The sequence below is a fragment of the Corvus hawaiiensis genome, chromosome 28, assembly GCF_020740725.1.
Source record: "Corvus hawaiiensis isolate bCorHaw1 chromosome 28, bCorHaw1.pri.cur, whole genome shotgun sequence".
Classification (NCBI taxonomy): Eukaryota; Metazoa; Chordata; class Aves; order Passeriformes; family Corvidae; genus Corvus; species Corvus hawaiiensis.
The window spans coordinates 2,584,109-2,593,548 of record NC_063240.1 but is presented as its reverse complement, the minus strand read 5'-3'; the positions used below and the strand labels follow the sequence as shown (position 1 = coordinate 2,593,548).

At 51.9% G+C, this 9,440-nt stretch overlaps 1 protein-coding gene across 3 annotated transcripts in view; it reads left to right on the top strand.

Annotated features, from left to right (window-relative positions):
* The first annotated feature begins 3,435 nt into the window (after positions 1 to 3,435).
* Positions 3,436 to 9,440, top strand: part of ELAVL1 (ELAV like RNA binding protein 1) — a 45,248-nt gene continuing 39,243 nt past the window's right edge. For 2 of the 3 annotated variants that reach the window (XM_048287523.1, XM_048287521.1), the window contains exon 1: positions 3,436 to 3,522. The gene's annotated coding sequence lies outside the window, so the exon portion shown is untranslated. Of the gene's footprint in view, positions 3,523 to 6,092; positions 6,173 to 9,440 lie in introns of all 3 variants that reach the window. The other variant, XM_048287522.1, reaches the window with a different exon arrangement.

Genomic DNA, 9,440 nt, shown 5'->3' with positions numbered 1-9,440 from the left:
CTCCCAGGGAACAATTCCTGCCCAAGATCCCATCCAGCCCTGCCCTCTGGCACTGGGAAGCCATTCCCTGGGTCCTGGCCCTCCATGCCTTGTCCCCAGTCCCTCTGCAGCTCTCCTGGAGCCCCTTTAGGCCCTGCAAGGGGCTCTGAGCTCTCCCTGGAGCCTTCTCTTCCCCAGGCTGAACATGCCCAGCTGTCTCATACTGAACAAGGGCGGGAGATGAGAGCAGTAGCAGCTGCCCAGGACGCTGCAGCACCCGCAGTAGCCTGTGCCCTGGAGACAGAAACCTGTGCGGGGCCAAGCGAAGACTGCCCAAAGTATTCCACGCCGAGAACGGGCGCTGCCGCCATTTCACCCCTGAGGGCTCGGGGGACGGGCCTCGGGGCGGGCCAATCGCAGACTCCGCCCCCTCCCCGCAGCCCCGGCACTCCCGGCCGCCATTTCAGAGCCGCGCTGGGGGCGCGGGCTGGAGCGGGCTGGATCGGCGCCGCCGGGGGTTGACGGTGCTGCTCTCTGGGGCCTCGCAGCGCTCACAGCGGCCGGAGCCTAGGGCCCCAGGGACTGCGGAGCCGACACTGCCTGCTGCGAGCGTGTCCGGGGGCGGCCGCTCACGGCTGTGAATCGGGAGAGTGCACTCGAGGTGGGGCGGCTCCTGGAGCTTCCCTGCTGCTTTCTGTGTGGCGTCTGCGCCGTTAGGAAGCTCTGCATCCATCCATCCATCCATCCATCCATCCATCCATCCATCCATCCATCCATCCATCCTCCGGAGTGCCCAGCTGAGGGCACTTGGCTCGTTCAGCTGCAGCAGAGGAGACTGAGGGGAGGCTCCTGGGGGCTGCAGCTCCTCCCGAGGGGAGGCGGAGGGGCAGGGGCTGAGCTCTGCTCTGGGACAGGGACAGGAGCCCAGGGAACGGCTGGAGCTGGGTCAGGGCTGGGCATGGAGCTCAGGGAAAGGTTCTTCCCCCCGAGGCTGCTGGGCACTGCCCGGGCTCCCCAGGGAATGGGCCCGGCCCCGAGGCTGCCAGAGCTGCAGGAGCGTTTGGACAGCGCTCTCAGGGATGCCCAGGCTGGGGTTGTTGGGGTGTCTGTGCAGGGCCAGGGGCTGGGATCGTTGATCCTTGTGGGTCCCTTCCAGTCCAGTACGTTGTGATTTTATGATTCCATATTTGTTCACAGCCAGGTACAACCATTTATCCTTGTGCAGCTGCTTCCATCTGTCAATTCCCGCTGCACGTTTTCCTCCCCTGTCAGAACCACGTTCACCAGTGGCTTCCTGGATCGCCCTGTTTGCACTGAGCTTTTTCCATGTTTCAGGATACCGCAAGAAATGGCATGACTAAACACACCTGTGGCATTCATGTTGCATCATCTTGAGACGATTTCAGACATGCCACCTGGCTTTATGTTACTAAAATTCCACATTATCATGAAACCTTCCGGCGGATGTGTTCATATTGAACTGAAACACTGTAACAGACCATTAATATATTTAGGGAAAAGAGATCATTCCTTTAAAAACTGACACGCTGTTTCAAAGAACAGCATCTTTTAATTGCCGGAACACCTTAAGTAAGTGTTTATGGTGATAGATGAAATTCTGAGATTGCAAATATGCTGTCAAAAGATAAAGGCATCAATGCTCTGTGCAGTGTTACGCTCATGGCCTCAATTTTTTAAGATTTGAGACCTATCTTATTTCCAAGAATTGGATTGTTAATTAAAACCTGGATGATACAAGGAAAGCATGGAATTTGCAGTAAAAGAAAGCTGCCACTGATGTGAATGACAATATTGTGATTTTGGGGCTGGCAAGATGAGCAAATAACAGATGCACAAACGTCTTTAATGTTTTATGAGGCCTTGAAGGATATTTCCAAACCTGTCAGGCTTGGAATTTTCATGTGAGGATTCCCCATCTGGCACTGAGAGCTATTGTAGAGAGGAAAAGAAAATGGCAGTGTTTTTAACATCCTCAGTGCGCTCTTCATGCAGCTGAACATTAGGATCTCTATCACATTGTGCCCATTGGATATGGCAGTGGCTGGGCTGTCCCTGGCTGTCACATGTGGAAGATCAGGACATGGCCCAATGTAATAGGGACACTTGAAGGGGTCTCTGGAACAGGTTTCTGGGCAGTTAAACCAGAAAACATCAGTGCAACCACATTGGGAATTTACTAGACAAGGTCTTGCTAGAGGCCATATCAGGACAGGCAGAGAAAAGATATTTGTATTTTCGTTGTGTAATTTGCTACGTATTCCAGTGGGCAGAGTATTTCCACACGTGTGCACGGAAATGCCAAAGAACACAAACTCCTGTCTTGCTGCTATACCGCAATTCCCATCCTTCAGGTGAGATCTCACTCTTCTAGACTAGAGAAAGGAGCTAGAGAAGGAGAAATTTGATTTTCAGGTATGTCACTCAACTAAGTAAAACTCAAATCATGAGCTGTCTGTGAATGAAAAGGAACATCACGTATTGTAACGCAGAAGTATTCTGATTTTTTTCCCCGAAGTTGAGTACCTTAACACAGGATTTACAGACCTCAAAGCATGCTGCTTTGTACCAGGGTATTATTGCAGAGTACTGTTTGCAATGAGAAAGATTCGGTTTTTTCTGCAGATTAGTGGAATTTTACTCTCACAGATGACTCCTGTGCAGTGTAAATAGGTGCAGATACAAAGGGATGCCCTTGGCTACAAAAAGTGGCAACGAAAGAGGGAAAACTCTTAGGCAGCTGGTCCCTTCAGGGCGCTGTAGAATTCCTCAGAGCACAGGGAAGTGCTGGCCACCAGTTTCTTTGACAGAGCATCATTTGCATCTCATTTACCCAGGAAGCATTTAGTCTCTTAACCAGCATTCCCATGGGTTGTGCCCGGGGAGTTTCCCTGTGCCCCGGCTCCGGCTGGCACCGGCCCTCGGGCGAGGGGAGGCTCGGCTGCCGGGAGCGCTGCCCGCAGCCGGCGGGCCCAGGGCTGCCGTGCTCCATCTTCCACCCGAGCCTGGCTCCCTGGCCAGGGCACCACTCGCGTTTCTCCTTCTCCAAGAGCCCGGCAGGCCACAGGAGCCACGTTCTTCTCAGGACTCCTTTCCACAAGAGCAGCCGGACCCGCGGCCGGGGTGCTGCGGCCCTTCCCGAAGCCCCGAGCCGTCGTGGGGAGATTGCTCTGGTTACGCTGCCGGGCCCCTCCAGCCGCGGGCGCTGCCGCCTCCGCGGAGTTGCCGTTGCCGTTGCCCCGGCCCCGGCCCCGGCCCCGGCCCCTGCCCCGGCCCCGGCCCCGGCCCCGGCCCCGGCCCCGGCCCCGCTCCCGCCCGGCCCCCTCCCCGCTGCGCGGTAGGCTCCGCCCCCGGCCGGCACTTGACGGACGGGCGGAGGAGCCAATGGCGCGCGGGGCACGTGCGCGCGGCAGCCAATGGGTGTCGGCGGGCGGCGCGGGGGCGGGGTCGCGGCGCTGGAGCGGCTCGTTGTGCGCTGCGGACCGATCGCCTCCCGCTGCCCGGGCCCGGCCGCCGCCGCCGCAGGTGAGGCCGCGCCGGGGCCGTGGGGCCGCGCCCGAACAGCTCCGGCGGCGCCCCCGGGGCCAGCGCGGGAGGGAGCGGGCGACGGGGCCCGGGGCGGCCGGGCCGAGGCCTGGGCCTGGCGGGGCAGCCCGGGCCTGTGGGGGGAGGGGCCGCGGGACAGTGCGGGCCCGGGGCGGCGGGCGGACGGCGGGGTCGCGGCCTGCGGGGCCCACGGGGGCCGGATGGGGCACGGGCGGGGAGCGGGACCCGAGGCCACCGCGCTTGCGGCGGGAAGGCCGCGGGTCGCGGTGCCGCGATGCGCTGCGGGTCCGCGCCGCGTCTCAGGGCCTTTCTCCGTCCGGTTAATGGCCTCATCTTTCATGTTTATTTTTCCCGTGTCTGTGCGGACACAGCTTTTAAATCTCCCACGTTGGTAGGACTGGCATGTCCTCGTTGAGTGGCGGTACCCGAGGGTCCGTGCCAGCGCGGTCGGTGCCGGTTGGTAGCGGTGCTGGCAGCGGGTCCGGTGACGGTGTGGTGAGTGCTTGGCGCCGCAGGAATCATGGCTAAAGCAGCAGCCACTGTTGTTTGTGCTCGTGGGAGCAATTCAAAGCAGAGCGTTAGCTCTGTTTTGGGGGTTGGAAGAGACAGGGCAGTCCTAGGGGCCCTTTCACGGCAGTACGCGTGAGAGCTGAGGTGGGACAGCCGTGGGGAGGTGAATGCTCCTGCCGGGTTCTGCACTGCTGGGAGTGCGGGAGCGTTTGCTGGGCGCAGAGCTGTATCCGAGACTTACTAGGAAAGGAAGCGCGGTTTGTTGCATGAGGACTTGCACTGGGATCCTGGGATCCTTGCATCTGTGGAAGACAAAAGAGGAAAGAGTTGGGAAGGGTAGAGATTAATTTTATTAATGCCTGTTGTTGTTACGTTTGATCATTTTCTGAGGTCTTTGTATTTTTGTTCATTTTACTCCCTGATTGTGGGTGTTGACTGCTCATATTGCTCGGCTCTCACTGCTTTACAAGCTGTTGTTTCCCTGTACTCATGTTTTAACCACTTTTTTTTCTAGAGCTGTGTGAACAGTTCTGTGACTTGTGTGTTCCCCTTTACAACTAGGGCGATGCACATGTTTCATAGTCTTTATTGAACTGGTAGAGTTGATGGGATTTCTCAAAGTCCTGTTGACTCTTGGGTTATGTCTGTGTTCGTGATGGATAATAAAATCAAGAGTCCTGAGCCTGTAAGTCTGTGCAGCATGAGATGTTACTGCGAGTGTCCTGGTTTTTGTTCTGAAGCAGAGTAACTGTGTGTGTATAATGATCCCAGTGCTCCTGTGGTTTCCATGAGTCAAGGCGTTCAGCGGTCTGGAGTTAAAGCTGTGATTGCAGTAGGCTCTCCCCAGGCCTTACTGGAATATGAACAGGAGCATCTTAAGCTGGTGTGATTGTTAAATGTATTGTACAGTGAGTATACAGGCCTGCTGTGGGTGGTTCTGCAGGACCAGATGAACTCCTTAGGGGAGTTGTCTTGTGCAGTACCAGGTTTGTGAAAACAGCAGCAGCAGTAAACACAGTCTGAATGGAAATGTGAATGTTGTGTGTAGCAGCTTACTTATCTGTGTTTGTTGAACAGTGTCTGGTGCTGACGTGAACTTAATGTGAAATGTGCTCTGTGCTCTGAATTCAAGCACTATTTTCCTTCTGTTTCTTGCATGTTCTATCACTCTTTTTTTCCTGGAAAAAGCCCTCCTTGTCTTGACCTGAGACATGGCATTTCACTTTCAGAATCCATCTCTTTTAGCTGTTGTACCAGCCTTCTTTCTTTTCCTGAAGCTTCAGTCTATGTCTTGTTTCTTGCTTCTTTGTTGTGAGCTCTCTGAATTGATTCCCAAAGTTACTGGCTGTCACTCTGACCACATGTGGACAAGCTGCCTGTGAAGTTGGTAGACTTTAGTCACAGAAAGATCAAACTTGCTGTGTTTGCAGACTTCAAGACCACTTCTGGTCCTGAGCTATTTTTACTGGCAAAACTGTTGGAATCTTAGGTGCAGTCAAGATGAGGAGAACAAGGGTAGTGTTCTGGTTTCAGTCTTGCAAAGGGGAAAAGAATCAAAGAGAGGAGATCTGTTACCTCTGGAAAACCCAAAGGGTTGGCAGGTAGAAAGGGTTTGCTTGGTTGCCAAATTTACAAGTAGAATTACATACCAGTATGGAAGGAACATGTATGTACAGCATCTGTGACAACATCCAGAGTTTCAGGGTATAAGAATGTTCCTGTCTGAAGACAAACTTTTTTTAGTGACCTTCAATAGCATGTGTCAGCCCTGAGTTAGTTTCTTCGGGGGGGGGGGGGGGGCGAGAGTTAAAATGCCAATTGAATCAAACTGAATATTCAATTTAAAGTTTTCCTGTTTGCTGATTTAAAATATCGTGGCTGCAGGGCAGAGGAATTCAGATGAGCCAGAGAACGTTGACCTGATTGATTGCTGTGGGACAGTAGAAGGAGAACTAGGGTAACTAGTTTGGGGAAAGAATCTGTGACACTGCACTTTCTGCCTTTAAATTTCCATGTGTATCCAATCATCATGTTCACAGTTCAGGAAGATGGCTTTTCCAGGAGAACTTAGGATTCATACTCATGAAACAGAGCTGCCACTCAGCATGAACAAGGAAAGGTGAGACCAAGACTCTTGCATTGTGGTCACAGACTTTTTAGAAACAGCATTGAGCACCTCTCAAACACGGGCATACTCTTTCATACCTGATTTGGTTTTATTAATAAAAAAAAGCATTACCCCCTGCCCTCACAAATGTACAGCGAAATAATCTGTTGGGAGACTTAGACGTGTTGCTTGGATATGAGTTGAGGCTTTGAAGTGTGTGACCTGTACACTCTGGGATGACCTCTGATTCTCAACTTTGTGCTGTTTCCCCTCATACACTGTATAAATGCTGTTCTTGAATTTAAGACACAGTCTGGATTTTGTAATTTCCCCCTCCCCACAAATAGCTTTTGATGTTTGGTCAAGATTTGACAGAATTCTGAAGGAATTTGAAGGAATAGTTCATGAATGCACAGTGAATCAAATAGCAACAGGGCTTGCACTGCACTGTCCTTGTCCTGTGGTCTGTCTGGATGTTCATATGCAGAGCTCTTGGGAACATTAAAAAGAGTTTGTATAAAGAATAAAAGGTGTTTTATTGGAGATTATGGGGAAAGGCTCTGTGATGTACAGAGGTCTGGATTAAGTAATTGAGAGAGATGTGTTCTGGCTGTGGAGCACTAGGAAACTTTTTCTTAGGAGGCAGGTAGGCCTAGAGGAGGGTTTTCTGCTGGTGTGGCTACTCAGGTAAAACCTATTCTGTTCCTTACAGAGATTTCAGAGAAGAAAGTATGTTGCTTTTTCTTCCCCCAGTGTCTGTCTGTTCTCTGTTGTGATTAAATTCTTGCTTCTAGATCCTGACATGACAGCTAGCTGCAAAGCAAGTTTTTGCATGACAACACTGTGTTGGATAGTTTTTGAAAACTGTTTTCGTGAAGCAGTTTAAATTCGTGGAGGCTCTTCAGGTCCTTCTGCGTGCATGGCATTGGTTTTGGCATGAGTTCCAGCCTGGACATCTTAGCATCTCTGCACATGCCTCCTGGATTGGTTTGGCACTTGCCTGAATGTAGTAGTGTCCTTTTTGTTCTGTTTCAGGTGTGGTCTCCAGGAAACGGCTCGGCAGCTTCAGGATTGAGAGCCAGAGCAGTGTCTTAAGACAAAATTGTTGCCTCTTAGTCAGCCATGACTCTGGGGGGGAGGCATGTCTACAAATGTCCATGTGCTGGAGAGACAGGAGAAGGGCTCTAATAGCCTTGAGGTTCTACTTGAAGCACCCCATTGAGATTCATAAATACACAGGCAGAGCTCAAGAATAAACCTGTGAGACTGAAGTGCGAGTTGATGAAACAGCTCATGGGCAGAACTCTGGAGCATCATGGGTTTCAGGGTTCCTGTTCATTTACCACTGACAACACCAACAGGGAGATTTCACCAGTTCAGGGACTCTGTCAGCTGAAACCCTTCCTGTATAGAGTGTCCTGGGTGATGCTGACTTGCATGTCATTGCAAAGAAAGATGGAGGTTTTGGGTGAGTAGCTGGGACAGCAGCCTCAGGTCTGCTGTGGTTTAAGGACCATGCCGTGCTCACTGTGGCCCACTCCCAGTGCTCCAGTCAAGGTGCCACAGAGCTCATTGATCCAGGAAGAATTTCCCATCTTAAGTTCTGCACTAGCTGATCCATCATCCATCCCACCTGAAGAGCTGCCTCCATCTCTGGGGACCCCAGCACAAGAAAGACATGGACCCGTTGGTGTGAGACCAGAGGAGGCCACAGAGCTACTCCCAGGGCTGTAGCCCCTCTGCTCTGGAGCCAGGCTGGGAGAGCTGGGGGTGCTCACCTGGAGAGGAGAAGGCTCCAGGGAGAGCTCAGAGTCCCTTGCAGGGCCTAAAGGGGCTCCAGGAGAGCTGCAGAGGGACTGGGGACAAGGCATGGAGGGCCAGGACCCAGGGAATGGCTTCCCAGTGCCAGAGGGCAGGGCTGGATGGGATCTTGGGCAGGAATTGTTCCCTGGGAGGGTGGGCAGGCCCTGGCCCAGGGTGCCCAGAGCAGCTGTGGCTGCCCCTGGATCCCTGGCAGTGTCCAAGGCCAGGCTGGACATTGGGGCTCGGAGCACCCTGATGTAGTGGAGTCCCTGCCCATGGCAGGGGGTGGAACGAGTTGGGTCTCTAAGGTTCCTTCCAACCCAACCATTCTGGGATTCTGTGAGCATCTGTTTAGGTGTCTACATTCAAGTTTGTGACCCCCATAGTGGTCTGGTGCCTTTTTAGTCCTGTGAACAAGGTGAAGGTAGACAAAGCTTCTTGTCTGATGTTGAAGACAGACAGTTCTTCTTGCCGGTGTTCTCGTTTCACATGATCTCCACAGATCCATACAGGTCTTCCTTCTTAGCAAACATCTTGAAGTGAAATAATTAGTAGAAGTGGTTCCTGGAATTCTGGATGGAGATACAGAGTGTCATTGGGAAAAAACTTTTATTGGTCTGTTGCCAGAGCCAATAAACCTCTTGGGATCTGGTGTGCTTTTGTGAGAAGGTGATTGTCATGGTCAGTGCAACATTTCTGAAAATAATGCCCACGAGAGCTTTTCATTCCAGTCCTGGGAGTGCTGGCCTGGCTGAGGGTGCCTGAGCAATTGTTGGCACAGGTGGTGAAGTGTTGGACTGTGTGGATTCGAGCACCTCCAGAATCAATGGAAGATTTGGGCACAGCACATATGGTTCCCATTGTTGCTCTGTGCACCCTTTGTGTTGTAAGTTTTAGGGCATCTTACCCAAGGAAGAATGTGGCTGCTGCCTTTTTGAACAAGCTTCTGCAGCATTTGGTTATTTTTTAAAAAATTGTCATTTCAGGAACTGCAATACAGTGGAACCTAGTCCTAAAGTTTCAGGTTTTTGGGACATAGAATTGAAGGCCTGTTTTGGAAAGTTTGCAAACTACTGGTCTCTTTTCAGCCAGTCTTCCCAAATGGAGCCGTTGGGCCTTCTTGCTGTCATTGACCTGTCCACCGGGAATATAAATGCATTCGGTCTTCTGATTTATGTCATTGTGGATTGTCAGTTAATGAAGTTCTAAATGCAATTTAGTGTCTAGGCCTGGTTCTCAAATCTGGAATATTTACTGATAGAAATAGATTGTTATCTCTTTGGTAAAGAAAGATCAGGACATTCCCTCAGCGTATTTCAGTGAGAGCAGAATAAAAACTTGTTTTCTGGTGTAGCACGACTTTTTCATCCATCCTGACTATCTTATAGCACCTTTTCTTTTTGGAACTCTTTTCAGTATGCAGAGGTGACAATTCTTCAGGGGCTCCTTTTAACTTTGCTGGCATGAGAACTGGTCA